The following is a 15,764-nucleotide window of genomic DNA, read 5'->3' as shown; positions in this document are numbered from 1 at the left end:
TGGCTAAACTCATTTTGTAGAGTCTTGGTGGCCTTTGGAAAAAAAGGAATTATAAATCATGATTATTTTCTTAATGACCACTAATATGAGATGTCGTAAATCAAAACAAATTCAGTAGCTCACAAGTTTAATAATTTTGGTATTTACTTAAGTAAGAAGCTATTAGTCCCACATCTGAGAAAACAAGTAATTTTTTTCCCATTTGGCTCTGGGTTTAAACCTGATGTATGCACAGCTCATTCCTCGCAAGAACTGATTTCTGCTTCTGATCTTCATACAAGATTGGATTATTATTAAAACACTTCAGTATAAAAGCTCTCACTCATGATCTCAAATCAGCTTTCATGATCAATTCAAAAGGGAACAAAGCTGGAAGCATGCAAAGTTTTGGACCTGGCAACTAAATGCTTTACGCCCGACTTAGCAGAGCCCTTAAATGCTTTGCCGTGTCAATAACTATTTTATTAAACAGTTTATAATTGCTTGCCTTACTATCAACTTCTCTCACTATTCTGTCTGGAGGGAGAACTGAAAAGAGAAACACACTTCTCCACACATTACTATTTGAAGGTGGCACAAAACTGAAGATTGCAAAGAATGCTTTCCCCCAACCCCTCTCTCTTTCTGGCTTCAGTGACCCATCTTAATAAATGACAATGTCCTGTGCTTGCAGTGCCTTTCAGCTCTAGTACAATTATCTTCTGTTTATCCCTAATGACTACTAATACTGCTAATACCGCGTATAAATTGTAATAAGGCAGGATATGTAGAAATAATGGATTCCTAGCTTCAGCCCGATCGAAAGAGAACCCTGACATTTTAGTTACTCGTTTTCACAGAGAGGAACCTAATTGCTCCTGGGTTTTTAGTTATTCGTCCCTTTCCCTGTCAACATCTTCATACACCAACTAAGCCCTCTCTGAGAATAAGAAGGATGACTTAATAAAACCTAAACGTTGAAATGGAGATAGCTACTTTGAGAGTGCTTTTTTAATGAGCATAAAAGGCCAGCAAATAGAATCCAGCGAGTTAAGTCGAAGACCATCATTTTACTGTTCCCCGGCCCTTTGGAACATTATTAATTATGTAATACCATAAAACCTGGTTAAGGAAGTGGCTGAAATGACCTTATTAGAATGCAGCAAGACAGCCCCTTAGCATGGATAATAGCCGATACCCTGGAAAATTCGCAAATAAACTAGTTTGGAGGTTGAGGCCGGGCCTATTGAAAAGTAATTTTGTTTTTCTGGCCTTACAATGAATTTCTAGCAACTGTTTGTCCAAAAAAGCTCCAGCTGGTGATGTGTATTACTAAGATGACAGGCTGTAATTCATTGTGCATATAAAGATTACTATTGTATGTAATGCACTGCCTGATAAAATAGTGTTGTATGTATTTTTTAAAGTGCTACCATTTTCATTTTCTTTGCTAAAGCAGGAAGGCATGGCATTTGGCCACACATTAACATACAAATTCCTGGTCATTAATCACAGAGCTGATTTCAGTTTCATACTTTCTGTTATTTGGAGCTCACGGCGAGACCTGCGGCCTTGACCTACGGCAATATGTACTGTGTTGTAGTTGGCAATCGTTCAAGCAGAGTGAGCCTTCAGCATCTTTCATCCATGTTTATCATGGTTATAGTCCATGAAATATAGAGGTCACCTACACTTTAAGATACCCTTTGAAACAAGAGCCCTGGCAGGAAAATGTATTTAGATTTGTACAAACATTTATCAACTGTGAAGCGTTTAACCCTTTACACATTCATTTGCATCCAGTTTCTGTCCAGAACAGTGGGGAACATTATGAAGAAAAGAAAAGATCAATAATAAAGAATAAATATTGACCAGACTATAGGAAAACTTCAACTCGCATTGCTTGACGGCAGATTTTCATTACATAGTAGTCAGGAGTCGGACATCTCTCTTTTGAAAAGGGAAAAACACATCTATCTATTTATCTTTTTTATTGAAAGGACACTAATTGCATACAATAGTATGTATGTGTCTTCTTCTGATATTGTTAAATAGTAGAAACGTGTAGTGAAACAGCTCAATGCAGTTCAGTTTTTTTTAAAGATGCAGAGTAACATTTCTCCTATCTACGGAAACTACCTGGTTCTGGTAGAAAAGATGGATTTCTTGTACTTGCACACTTATATCATTTTGAATCCATTCGTTTTTCCTGAGTAATTACCTCCATTAAGCTATACCTTTCGTATTCATAGATCAAGGGCACAGCGCTAATTTATAGCAGCAGACTGAGTCATAAACTATAGTCTGAAATAAATGGCCCCTCTACAGCTGGTTTTAAAAAGAAAACATTGCTAACAAAGCCCTATCAACAAACATGGGAAAAACTGAAAGAAAGCAGAAAATCCTACTTTTGTACTGACAGATTTGTAAATGCAGAACATAAATGAGTGCTTGAACAGTTGTGAGTCTAATTTTGATTCAAAGAAATAATTAGCAAGTAATACCTTTTAAAATGGGTTTAAATGTGGCTCTGAACTGTATAGTGTTGCTACCAATATTCCTATTATAATCTCTGCAGTGAAATGAAGAACAGTAGAGTGATTAGATGAATGTTCATACCTTGGGTTTCTCTCTTTTAACTAATGCATACAGCTGTTCTGGGAACTTACTTCACACATAAGAGCAAAGCCCAGATTGTGGCCTTCAAGAGCCCTGATACTCCTTAGGTTGGACTGCTTTTTTATGACTGTGCTCTGTCATTTATAGGTGAACAAACTATGGCGGCAGTTTAACAGACACCATCTGTCCCTTGTAAAAGACACTGTCTTACTATATTCTGAGGGTACACTCTCAGTAATGCTAGTACACTCCCTGCGTAGCTAAAAAGCAGATTCGTTTTTATATGACTCTTGAAACGTCAACACCATCTTTATATGTTTTCGTTCATAGTAAAAAAAAAAAAAAAACAATGTTCATTTTAAGACAGTTTTCCTTTATTTACCTATGCAAAGTCTTTGTTTTTTCATTTGAATCATCACAGTGCTACTTGGGAACTAACGTGTAGTGTTGCATTGTCCCGAGTATCTCTTCCTCCTTGTCAATTGCTGGAAGCCTGCGATACTGTGTATTGGTAGTATTTAGATTGTGTTTCCTGTACCTGTTGCCAACTGTCAAAGAGGATGTTTATGAGCTGGAAAGCCCCTGCCCTTAATGACCTCTGGAAAGCTAAACATGGCCGACGATGGGAAAACGCTAAGCGTGTGGATCAAAAAATGTGTTAAAATACTCAATTATGTGGAGAAAAAAATAATACAAAAATTGATTACTTACACTGCCTCAATGAAAGTAATACATACAGTGCCGATGCCTCCATCCACAAGGAGGGGAATGGGGGGGGTCTCCTGCCGGGGGTCCTGCGTATTAACCCTCTGGCCTCGTTGCAGCGCGAGACAGCGACAGAGACGGAGTGGGGCTCTGCTCAGTCATCAGGACACGTCACACCCTGTCAACTCACCCTGCCTCTGTCTGTGAGCAGCTGCAGGTCAGATTACCGGACTGCCACCATCACTTCAACTCCATCGCAAAAAATAAACACTTAATTAACTGATCTAAAGAAAACATCCGAAGAGTGAGGTTAGGGCTTCACTTAACATCATCTTGGGATCTAAATCTAAACCGGCCACTTGAAGTTTTCATTGGAGGCTGTTACTGTCAACAAACTACATCCACGCCACAGGCTTACTGAGTGAACAACACCACCACCACCAGCAATACATTATATACATCTCTGGACAAAATTAAGAGACCACTCCAAGTTCAGAAATCAATGTTAAGTGGTCTCTTAATTTTTTTCCAGAGCTGTATAATCATTGAAGGGTCTAATACAGAAACGGTCCTTGATGTTCACCCCAGATTCTGTACAGGAAATGATACATGTATACCAACACCAAGCTAGGCCAAAAGCCGGCACATTACAGAATTTGTTCCAGTCGAATCGTTATCCGCCTGCCCGCCAATAAAAAAAATATATATATAAGAAAGCAAGTATTACAATCCCAAGCACATTCCAGACCTGGAATGGATCAAGTGCCCCCAGTGTTGATCTACACATGAATTATAGAGATATATAGTTAATGTGTAAGTGCCTTTGTGATTTGGGGTGACTCTTCTTATCTCTACAACCTTTCCCTGTTACATAATCAATCTCCGTCTTTCCCCTCCTCATCACAGCCTCTCTGACAGACTGGCAGGCCAGCCAGTGGAGCTGGTGACAGGGGCCAGTGTCAGCCCTACTGCCTGTCTGTGCAAACAGCAGGCCATCTGGGACGCCAGCTACCGGGGCACAGGCAGACATCTGAAGGGCTCTGTTACACTGGGAACAAGATACGACCCTCACAGGAGGTGCGCTTTCCATTCAATATCAAACTTCAATATTTGTTTTATATATATCTTCCACCTTTCAAATTATTCAGCACGATTACAAGTATTGATGTTTATTGTTGCGTAGAATCAACAATTATATTGAGCTTGATGCAAGCAGTTTCTGATCACGCCATCCAACTATATTAACTGCTGTACAAAAAAGAAGGTCATGCGGTCGTTCTGGATACAAAGTGTGCCATGTAGCAACCGTCAATCACTGTTGGTTTTCGGCAACCTATGATGGTAAAGAGAAAACAGAAGACCAGCAGCATGTGGCATGGGTGAAAATAAGGTCTTCAGAGAAATGCAATTCTGGTTTATATTACAAAGAGTATTGAAAATCAGTCCCCACTGATCGCTATAGTGAGAGCAGCACTAAGCAGATTTCAGAGCATCTCTGCAAAACCCTGGAAACGGGGGCTGTTCTCTATAAACCCCAGGCCCACGCATCTATTAAGTCCATTACATTTGCCTTCCTTACACATTTTTAATCTTTAATATAATTTTCCAGCCCACTTAGTAAAATTACCAGCGAGGAATAATGAACGTGCGCTGTCGTCCTGTTCAAGTGCATTTGCTTATTTACTTACCATTTAAGGTCACTTACCAACTTGTCAAAAAACAAGACTTTAAAGCACTACAGATTAAATTATTCAACAGATACGCAGAGATAAGCAGATAGAAAGGAGGATAGATACACACAAAAAAAATGCTATACATCCCCGATTTGCTACAAGCGCCCGACAAATTCTCACCCTGGCGCGATCCGAAATGCAGAGCGCTTTCGCAGTGCTTGATTTTTCACACGGCCCCGCGCTGAGGCAGAGCAGCAGGTGTTGCCTCAGAGCGCTGTAATTTCAAGGCCTGACTGGTGTTCCACATGAATTTTTCACTTTGATCAAGACTGAGAGAGAAGCCATTTCCAGTGTAGGTCAGACAGACAGGGTAAGCAAGTGGAACCCCCCCCCCCACCTCCAGCATAAATATGCCAGATGAGCAATGGTGATGAAGACGTGAAAAGAAATGAAAGCCTCCCTCTGGCAGGCTGCACAGTTTCTGCCGTGCTGCTAATATCCGCCATAATTTCCCGCCATTTCGCACGGTTCTTGTCGTGTGTCACTGTGGGTGTGTTGCACGTCCTGCTACACGGATTCTGTTTTTCTCGATGCTGATTTATTAGTAAGATGTCTGTTGGAAAGCTGTCAATGACAAGAGTGTAAGGAAAGATCATCTCTGACACAGAAAGCTCTTAAGCCCAGTTGGATACATGTGCTTGGAAAAACTGCATAGCCTTAGTTAAAAGTATTATAATGCACTATGCACTCTTTACAACTGTGAAAGAAGTGACAGCTTAATTAATAACTCTAAAGAGCATTATATAGATGTACCTCATATGGTTGTATTATGGAGGAAATGTCAAATTCCGAACTTGAAAGACTTATACAGTAGTGTTCCAATAAAGTACTAGAATACATATTTGAATTGTTTGTTAAGATCATGCAGGAAGGGGAAACTCTTTGGTCTTTAACTCTACTGTAAAGTTGCCATGTCCAACAAAACAGGATACTAGGGTATGGAGGGAAGGTGGCACAGTACATTGCAGTGTGGGTGATCACATTTCGCCATCTAGTGGTAAAAAGAGAGAAAGGAGGAGGAAGGGCTGGGGGAACTAGGGGCTTTCATTTGTATTTGTCTCCTTTTTGCAAAGTAACCAAAAAATATGTTTTCCTGTTTGTAAATGTGGTATTTAGATTGCACTTCATTCTGTATTTTGACCCACTCGTTAACCAACCCTCATTAAAAATAGACTAGCTTGCTCCTTATTTGATATGATTAGTACTTACTTTTGGCTGCTCTTTGTGTCCTTGCTCAGGCCCCGCTCATGCAACAGACCAACTGGAACCTATTTGCTCTGAAACGGGTCGATTCTGACACGAATGGAACCCATCACCTTCACTCAGCTCCTTAATGAGCACGGCAGGAAGGGTTAAAGATGGCTCCAGTGCACAGCCACCAAGCCCGATGCGGACAGATCCGTTGTGATGCGTGTCATCTGTGATGAAGCCTGGTGTCAGCCCTGATCAGCCATTGCATACTGACCTAAACTGTCCGTCTCTCACCACAGAATGGGAGAAAAAACAGCAACGACAAGAAACCCGGATAGCAAATAAAGTTCCCTATAGCTGGGGCACAGGGAGGAAGCACTGATAAATATAATCTGTGTACTAAAGGAATATAATGACTATTTCCAAGGACAAACGTGCTAATATAATCATCCCTGACACACAAATAAGATTTTGCACTGTAGCAATAATAGCAGCTAATTCACATGCTTAATTCCTAGGCCACAGTCATCTCACCCAATACTCTAAATGCTATCTAAAGAGAGCATGAAAGAACAAATACATTTTCTTGAAGATTTTGTTGTTGTTGGGATTTAACTTAATTTCCCATTGGAATTTGAAAATTATATGTATGGATTACATTACTCTTTTAACTTTTTTTTTTTTTTTTAAACAGATGTCATCTGCCAGTTCTTTTAGGAATATATTACACAGCACCACTCTCACAAAGCATTATAATGGCATTTTAAACCATTCTGGCTTGTATCCATTACTGCACATGTCAGATAGGAATTCTTAATTGGAAATGTTGCACAGAATATATGATCATTCTTGTGCATCCTTCAGCAGAAAAACGCATCTTCCATGCAACACTCGCGTAGTACTTCAAAAAAAATAATGTTGCTTAACAGATATACTTTCCAATTTTCATATCACCAGAACAAATGTCAGGAAGAGCAACAGAAAAAGTATTGCTGCAACATTATTTAGCCATAATAGGTTACTGTTATAATTTATAACTCCAAGCTATACATTTTTAAGACACTACTCAATGGCTAAGAGACTGAGAAAGGACTATGCTGAATATGTTACTTGCTTAAAGGGATTTTGTTTGATCCATCTCACAGCACAGATGCTTTGAATGTACAGTACATCCTGGAAGAGTTTCACAACAAATTGTATCTGGCTAATGCAAAACAGACTTGTTTAGATATTGTGGCAATGTGCCTTCTTACCTCCATTGTTTAAATCGTTTCATTTGGAGCTAGCAGGAGGAAAATCACTTTGCTTTTCAATGGCTATCGTCGCACATTATGAATGCCAACAGAAACAGACCCTGCACCAGTCGGCATCTTGAGAAAGACAGATCGGATTTGAAATAACACTTGATTCTCTACCACATAATGGATACTTTCATGCCATTTTTTAGATTATACGCAGACAAATGACAAATATATATCTTCATTACTAATCATATGGCTCTAGATTCTCCTGCCTGGATTCTTTGATCATCACTCCAGGGAACATTGATTGACTATAGCGAGTCCATTGATTAACAATTGGCTGTACATAGAAGTGGAGCGGGTACATGTAAACACATCCGGGGAGAACCTGAACTGAACGAACTCAGAAGAATACTGCAAATGGAATCTTACACAACTCTATTAATGTGCTTTTTTCCCCCCTTTCTTCCTATAAGGGTTATGCTATCGATTTATTTTTTAATGCCATGGGGTTTGTTTGAAAGCTTCTGTCCATTAGCACCACCAGTGGAAATGTCTCTCTTTCTCCTGGTTGCTTTTAACACCTCCTGTTATTGTCTTCTGTCCCTGCTTGCCCTAATTTATAATCCTCCAGTAGCCACGGCCGCCTGTGCTGAAGAGCACATGTGGGCCGGAGAACACAGACTCTTATCACAGTTTCTGGCTATTTTTACTGCCTTGCACCACGTGTCCGTTAGCTTTTGTTCCCTGTGTCTTACCAGACTTTTACTCCTCTTAACCATTCTTTTTTTAATCACAGCCTGGCGCGTCCACCGCCATTGGCATTTCAAAAGGGAGGTTTGTGTGGTTTTAAGATCAGGCCGTGTCATTTGGTGTAGGAACTATTGCCTCTGAAGGATGTCATAACAAAGTGCATCAGAACTTCCGCCATTTTATTCCCCTCTTTCATTTTCCAAAAAAGAAGGAATATTAAAGAGTATGAGGAAGATGTAAATGAGGGGTCAGACAGAGGCTCTCTCAAATTCCCACGATACCTTGCTGAGGCAGAGAGCGGAATAAACGAACAGGAGCAGGGCAAAGGGAGCGAGACACATGACCTTTACAGGGGTAAAAGTCTGGTTGTAAACTCCAGATCTGTGCTGTGGATATAATCTATTACAGAGGAACAGCGGAGGGGCCTGCGGGTCTTTGCAATGGGTTAATTCACAAACATTTCATGCATTTCACCTCAGGAGACTGAGGTTTAAATTCAGCTCAGCTTCCACGTTAATTGAGTTAGGTGGTCTGAACTTTTTCCTCTAGAACAGGGGGGTGGGGGAGGGGAGCAGCTTAATTTGACACTTTTGGAGGCAGCTTTGGGGGCAACAAGCCTAGGTTTGAAAGGCATTTCAACAGAGCAATACTTAAACCCGATACAGATCTTTTTAAGGTTTAATGGCCTTACAGTGTAGAGAAGTTCACTGCCCTGTCTAAACTCTAACATTTCTGGTACCTATAAAGCAAATGTTTTGTTTGTTTTAACTTGCTGTGACAGTTTCAAAGCTGTGTGCAATTAAGGACTTAATCTCTTTGACAAGACCAAAGCAAACATCAGGAGAAACAAATAATGTTTGCTGACAACTACTATTGATTTCCACTTTCTGTCATACACGAGTGACAAATGTCTGGTTTAAATCCAGGAAAGCTTTGACTAATACATTGGCTGCTTGATTTAGAAAGCTGAGTGACTATGGATTTGTTATGACGGTGTACAGGTACTTATTTCTTTAAGATTGCTTATAACGCTTTGTCAATACCAAGTGCAGGTCAGAGTGCACAGTGCAGGCGTAGGGTATAGATAATTGTATTCTGCTTGCTAAAGATTGATTTGTATCATGGACATAAATTAAATCCAGGGAGACGTAATGAGGCATTGTGAATCAGTCGAAATCTGAAGCAAAGAAACAGAAATTGTGCTTTATGAAAGTGCGACATAAAAATAAGATGATTGAACGTACTATATAGCAGTCAGCAGCAGTGACAGCACAAAAGCAGATATTCAGGGAAGTGCTTTCTGTTCCAAGTGCTGATGTGGGAGACGGACACACACAGAGAGCAGGGACGATGTAGACCACTCTCCTGCAGTTAAAAATACCCCGGCCAGTCTATTTGTTTATTTGCTTCAGTCGGGGAACAATGCATTCATTTTGGTTTGGAAAACGGTGCTTGAAAGGGGAACTGGTTTGAGTTTGATGAATTCCACGAGTCAGAGATATTTACCGTGCACAGCGGTCCTGCTCTTGGGTCAGAAGGTTCCCTTGGTAACAGAGATCTCACGAGCACAGTTTGAAGCACAGTGCAGTCAGTGTACACCTCTTCACGCCCAATCCTTGATAGCGGACAGACAAGGTCACCAAAAACAAATACACTGGGCACTGCCCCCTCCTGCCCCCTATCTCTCAGCATTCCCTGACACGTTTCGCTGCATTACTACATCAAACAAAAATAGAACTAGCTCAGCGAACACTCAGCTTGGCACCGTTACGAAAAACGTATTTTGTTGTGTTGGGCTGCAATAATGATGAAGATACAGCAGCAAACCAAAGTTGTCCCACTTCCAACCCAATTAGAGATCCTATATTAGATATATTTATCATTCCTTTAGTAAGGCTCTTGACCATACACATTAGCACACTATTTTCTGATTACGCTCATAATTCTTTAAAGAAACAAAAAGCCCATCTGGAGCGTTAGCCCTGACAGCATCTGGACAGTGAAAATCGAAATAAAATGGCCACCTTCTGAGAGGCGCATAATGTTATTTGCATGTCAACACATTTTATGGGCCAAACATCGTCAGTGCCAACCCTTTTCATCTACTGCTGTTACAGGACCTGAATGAAATCTAAGCCTGATCTCCGGTTGAAGCTCTTGACTTGTTAATTCCCTGCAAAATCAGGTCTCAATAAATGACCACCTTCCTGGAAGACACCTTGCCTGTTGAGGTGCATTCTCCTGTCGTTTGGTTACAAACACAGGAAACTGTCTTGCATAAGGTGACCTTAACTGTTGCGAACTTAATAAATGTTTTATTAGATCACATCTGTTCTTAGTTATAAATCATTCACTGAATAATAAAGATTGTAATTTTTTATTATTTATAATCGGATCCATATTGTACCGGCATTTCATTTATATTCATTAAGGTCTTTGACAAAACACACACGTATACCATGTTGGTCCCCACTCGATGCTTCAACAGATGCTGCCCAGATGCATCTATCAGCATATGCCATAGCACGGTGGTGTCTTCTCCATTCTCCCACACGTTGTCAGGTTATAATTGTGTTATCTATCATAATTCATCTGCTCCTGGTTGTCCTTGAGTTCATTTCAGAAACAGTGTTAATGATGGAGAGGGAAACATCTTGTCCACAACTGCCCTCGGACCCTTTGATCTATGTGTTGACCACTGCTGAGCTTGGTGCCCATCAATTATTTATTGTTGACAAAATAAAAAGCCTGTGAAGGTTAAACTACCTGACCAGATATTGCATGGTAGTGTTTGCACTACTGATGGACGATGGGGCGAGCGCGGAGGTCCAACTCCCAGACCTGTAGCCATTAAAATCTGTACAGTGCACTACATTCGATTGGGGTTTATATATCACTACTTTCATAGCTGAGACTTTGTGGTACTGTTTTCTGCCAAGGAACAACAGATTTGTATTTATTTATTTATTTGAATGGTGGTGTCAGTTGTCAGTTTTGATGGCCATCAGCACGGCTGTCATTTTGACGGCATCTGTCAGCGTCTCCACATGAGTAATTCAAGATTAACTGCAAAATGTCAACACACTGCAAGAAATAATGTCAATTGCTCAATTGCCCTCCACACAATCTTGGGGAAATAAGGGAGAAGGTCAAAATGAGTCACATATGCCCCTTCTGAGACTCTTATATAGGAAACTAATTAGGGATATACTCTATAACCTTTCCTGCTGTGAGAGCAGGGCGGAAAAACAGACAAGGGCTCCTATGAAAGGAGTTTGTTAGTGTCAGTCTGTCAGAGTTTTCAGCATGTCTTTTCTCACATCAAGAACATCTGTACGATTCAAGCAAGATTCCCACCAATTCCATCCAAAGTGCACCAAAGCAAGACTGAGCCACAATCAGCTTGCCTTGAGATCCATCTTTTAATGGGTGACTGAAGCGTGTTTCCTACGCATACATGTGCTGATTGAAATTATTATTAGAATTGTTGGGCACATCCCTCAGGGACATCGTTGTAGTCAAACTAAAGTGGGCAGTACCAGGCTGAGAGCATGAGCTTTCGACATGAGTTGGTGGTCTGATTCCATAGGGCCCGCCTAATCTACAACACGTTGTTTAAACTGAAGTTGAGAGCATTCTCACTACAGCAAAGAATGCCAATACTCATTGACAGTCAGGGCATTATGTTGGTTGAGGTTTGTAGTGGACTGCAGACAACTGACACAAGTTTGAATTATATCAGTCTTACTTGTTCTTTTCCCTGTGCTGAACATGCCATACAGGATTAAACTGGGCCACATCAGGTTATAGGAGAACTAACAGAGCAGGAGTCCAGGGTCTTAAGTGGCTAACACTAGAGATTTTAATATTCACAGGCTGGGTCGAGTCCTTGTCTCAACTCATAAAACCATTTTGTGACTAAACTTGCAATTTATCTAAATTGTTCTTTCCATTAGCTAAATAAACACTGCATATTTTTACAAGCTGCCTTTCTGGCACATCCATTGTCTCAGCTCTATTAAACCTAAGCCACATTCATGATGTGCATAAACATATAAATCTATCCTGTCAATGACACAAACGATTTTTGTTTTTATCTTGTATATTGTAAATGTAAATGTGAAGAAAAAAAACATCAAATATCAATGAATCAACATTAGCTGCATTCTTGCTAATGGAAATAACTCCAATAGACTTCCCAAATAGAAGCTCATTTATTAGTATTAAAACTGACCAGATATGTAAAGACATCCACCTACACAGCCTAGCTGCATAAATTTGCATAATGCGGATCAGACACTGTACATATCTCATTAGTTTAATGTTCGTCTCTTTAGAGGTTTGGCATTGGATTATTTGATGGTAATAAAAAGGCTTGAAACTCTCATAATCATAATGGATTGTCCTTGGCTTTAACGATTCAAGACCACTTTTAGCAGCAGTAATGCTTCTTGTCCAATCTTTATCAAATTAGGCAGAAATACACCAATACAATTAAACATATATTTAAAAAAAAAACACTAATAATGAGGAGTGTGAAACTCTGGCATTGTGGGAAGATTGCTTCTAATTTCGCATTCTGTTATTTGTGAGGCAGTGCCCTTCGAGCTGTCACTTTATATTAAAGAGAAATATTACATTTTTGGTACTCACAGACTTTATTGATTTTGTGTCTCTCTCTGAAGCCTCCTCTAAGCTCTTAAAAGCCTTTCTTCTAAGTCCTGAACTTTAAATTAAACCCACACGGTACAATAATACACTGGGAACCTAGTGTCAAGAATTTGCATAGTGTTCATTATGGACAGTAATTACAGCAATACCTATCTGAAATTGATTCCACCCATCGATATAATGAGGCATGAATGTAAATTCAGCAACTTTGAAAGAACTGGCTAGGTAAGTAGATATCAGTACTGTCCTTTTGAATTACTACTCTATAATAATCTGGACTGAAAGACAAAATGACCCGTCTTTATCTTCGAACAGCCCCAGCCAATTAGCTCCATTATCATTATTAATAAAACATCAATTTAAGTAACCCCTGAAGTGAAAAGGGACTGGCAAAACAATTAACATTTACTGATAAAAGTTTGCATGTCAAGCCTATACTTTTAGGCAAGGGAGTGGAAACAGTGGAGAAACACATAATAGATAATTCTTTAATTAGAGACTTATTTCCAAGTACAATCTTGAAAATATATATCAACTCAACATAATTGTTCTTTAATAAAGTTAATGGATGAGCAATGAAAAAAGGACATTTCTAAAATAGGGAAAGAAAGAATTGAACTGCTTACTTGATGCATTAGCAGTCTGCCACTAGGGGGATTAAGTAATGATTGCTGCAGATTTTCAGACACCCACACAAAAAAAAAACACGAGTGTTATTTATTTAATAAAATACCAACAGGAAAACTAAAAATTCAAACATAAGAGCGCCACAATCGTTTAAATTATCCAATTCAATCCCTCTACATTTTTAATTGTTGTATAACGAATCACAAAGAGATCAAACTCATTTCATCTTTTAATGAATATGAGAATGAGAGTCCCATGTTACAAATGTATAAGTCATAAAGGTATGCCAGTTACACTGCAAACATCAAACGATAATAGGCCAAACAGCATGCTCAACTGAAGACAGCTAAGTCTCAAACCAGACAGCCCCAGCTATATCAGAGGTGAGTCTACAGAGTCTAGATCCTTCGGAGATCAACCTGCTATAGAAAGTGAACTCCAGGCATGCCTGAACCAGTGAGCATCTAATCTTTGGCTGACAGGACATATAAACATGTTAAGGTGCAGCTGTCAGCACAGATAATACGTGTAAATGGGAAGGTTACCAATGGGATTTAGCAATTAGAATAAATTGCAAACAAAAGAAAGATTTTCTGCCGTCAGCAATCTGCATAAAATGGGAAAGTTAAAAACCCAGAAGTATTCATATCACCCCTTCCAAATGAACAGACATTTATTCTGATTGACACAAGTCAGAAGCTTTTAGCACAGTTCAGACAAAGTGCTTGAGTGCAAAACACACCAATCAGACACTGAAAGTACAGTGTAAAAACACGAGGCTTCATCAACCCGCAACTCACACAGGAATAAATTCACACACCCCTGGGACTGTTGCCCATAACAGTACTCAAACCAAACCCCTTGGTTTTAATAACACAGTTTTTCCCACAAAGTTACTAAAGTGAGCATTCTCCATATTGTGCGGGAAGGACATGGCATAGCTTTCCTAAAATATCAGTTTATGTTCAGCCACCACAATGTAAAGCAGGGACTAATGCCCCTTTTCCACTGGCACATTCGACTGGACCCCGAACCAAGCTGGAACATAGCCGAGCTGGCATGGTACATGAGCTGAGGCAAATGATGTCACATGCTGTGGATGTCAAGAGTCACGTTCATGACACTAAAAGTTTTTCAGATGACAACAATGAAGGATTTTAAGTGTGCGGTTGTTCCCATAATTTTGTTTTCAAATATTCTGCTAAATGGAAGTGAAAACCAGTGATGTACTGACCACCAATTAATGCCACCTTCTCGTTGGCATGCTGAGACTGGCACTACATGATGACAAGTTCAGTTAACTACTGCCCGTGGCAGGGCCGGAAATTCACAACCTGGTTCAGGGTTGGCTCGACAAAATTGCCAGTGGGTAACATGCCAGCCTGGTTCAGGGTCGGGTTGGATATGCCCGTGAAAAAGCGGTATTAGGGTACTGTTGTAATTATACTTTATGTGCTCCCAAATCGCTGTGAATGCAGGAGTGCGTAAGTAAAAGCAAAAAATCCACCATGGTGCCCACAACCCTGTGCGTGACTTCAGCTTACCTATCCGCAATATCAACTGGAGTTGAGACTTGTCATCATGCCTTGCTGTCTAGGTTCTTTGACAAATGCCTCTTAGAAAAAAAGAGAAGAAAATCTTTATTTCTGTGGTTTTGTAGCCCTGTAAATTGCTTATTTAATCGAGGATCACTCCGATCCTTAAATATGGTTTTATTCCATCTCGGTTTCCACAGAAAAGGGGAAAAATTGTATTGAAAATAAAAATAAACACTCATGACACATACACAAAGGGGTTATCAGAAGTTACACCTTAGCATGATAATGGGAGTGACTCCATATTCCATTAAACTAGGAATGTGGAAAAAGAAACAAAAACACAAACAAGATAAGCCCTCCACACCCTTTGGGAGTTCTAGTGATGCAACCACACAAGGATTCTCATTGAAAAATAAGATATGCAGCAAACCTTAGCAAGGACAGCAGCGTTCACCTATGAAATTGTTCAGAAATTAGGCTGTAAACGTAGGGCACGCATCCCCCACACCTACACTACCAATTTAGTTAAGCTATGTGGGCAATCAAGCGTGTGTAAGGAACCTGTTATGTTCTGTTAAGATACATGGACACAACAAAGTGTTTAAATCATAGTTTGTGTATTAAAATGACTAAAGCAACAGAGTTGTCTCTTTTAAAACATACTTCGATTATCTTTGGCCTCTCAATTATACGTTAAAGAATATATT

Source organism: Amia ocellicauda, chromosome 7, assembly GCF_036373705.1.
Source record: "Amia ocellicauda isolate fAmiCal2 chromosome 7, fAmiCal2.hap1, whole genome shotgun sequence".
NCBI classification, from domain to species: Eukaryota; Metazoa; Chordata; class Actinopteri; order Amiiformes; family Amiidae; genus Amia; species Amia ocellicauda.
This window is presented reverse-complemented; position numbering follows the sequence as displayed.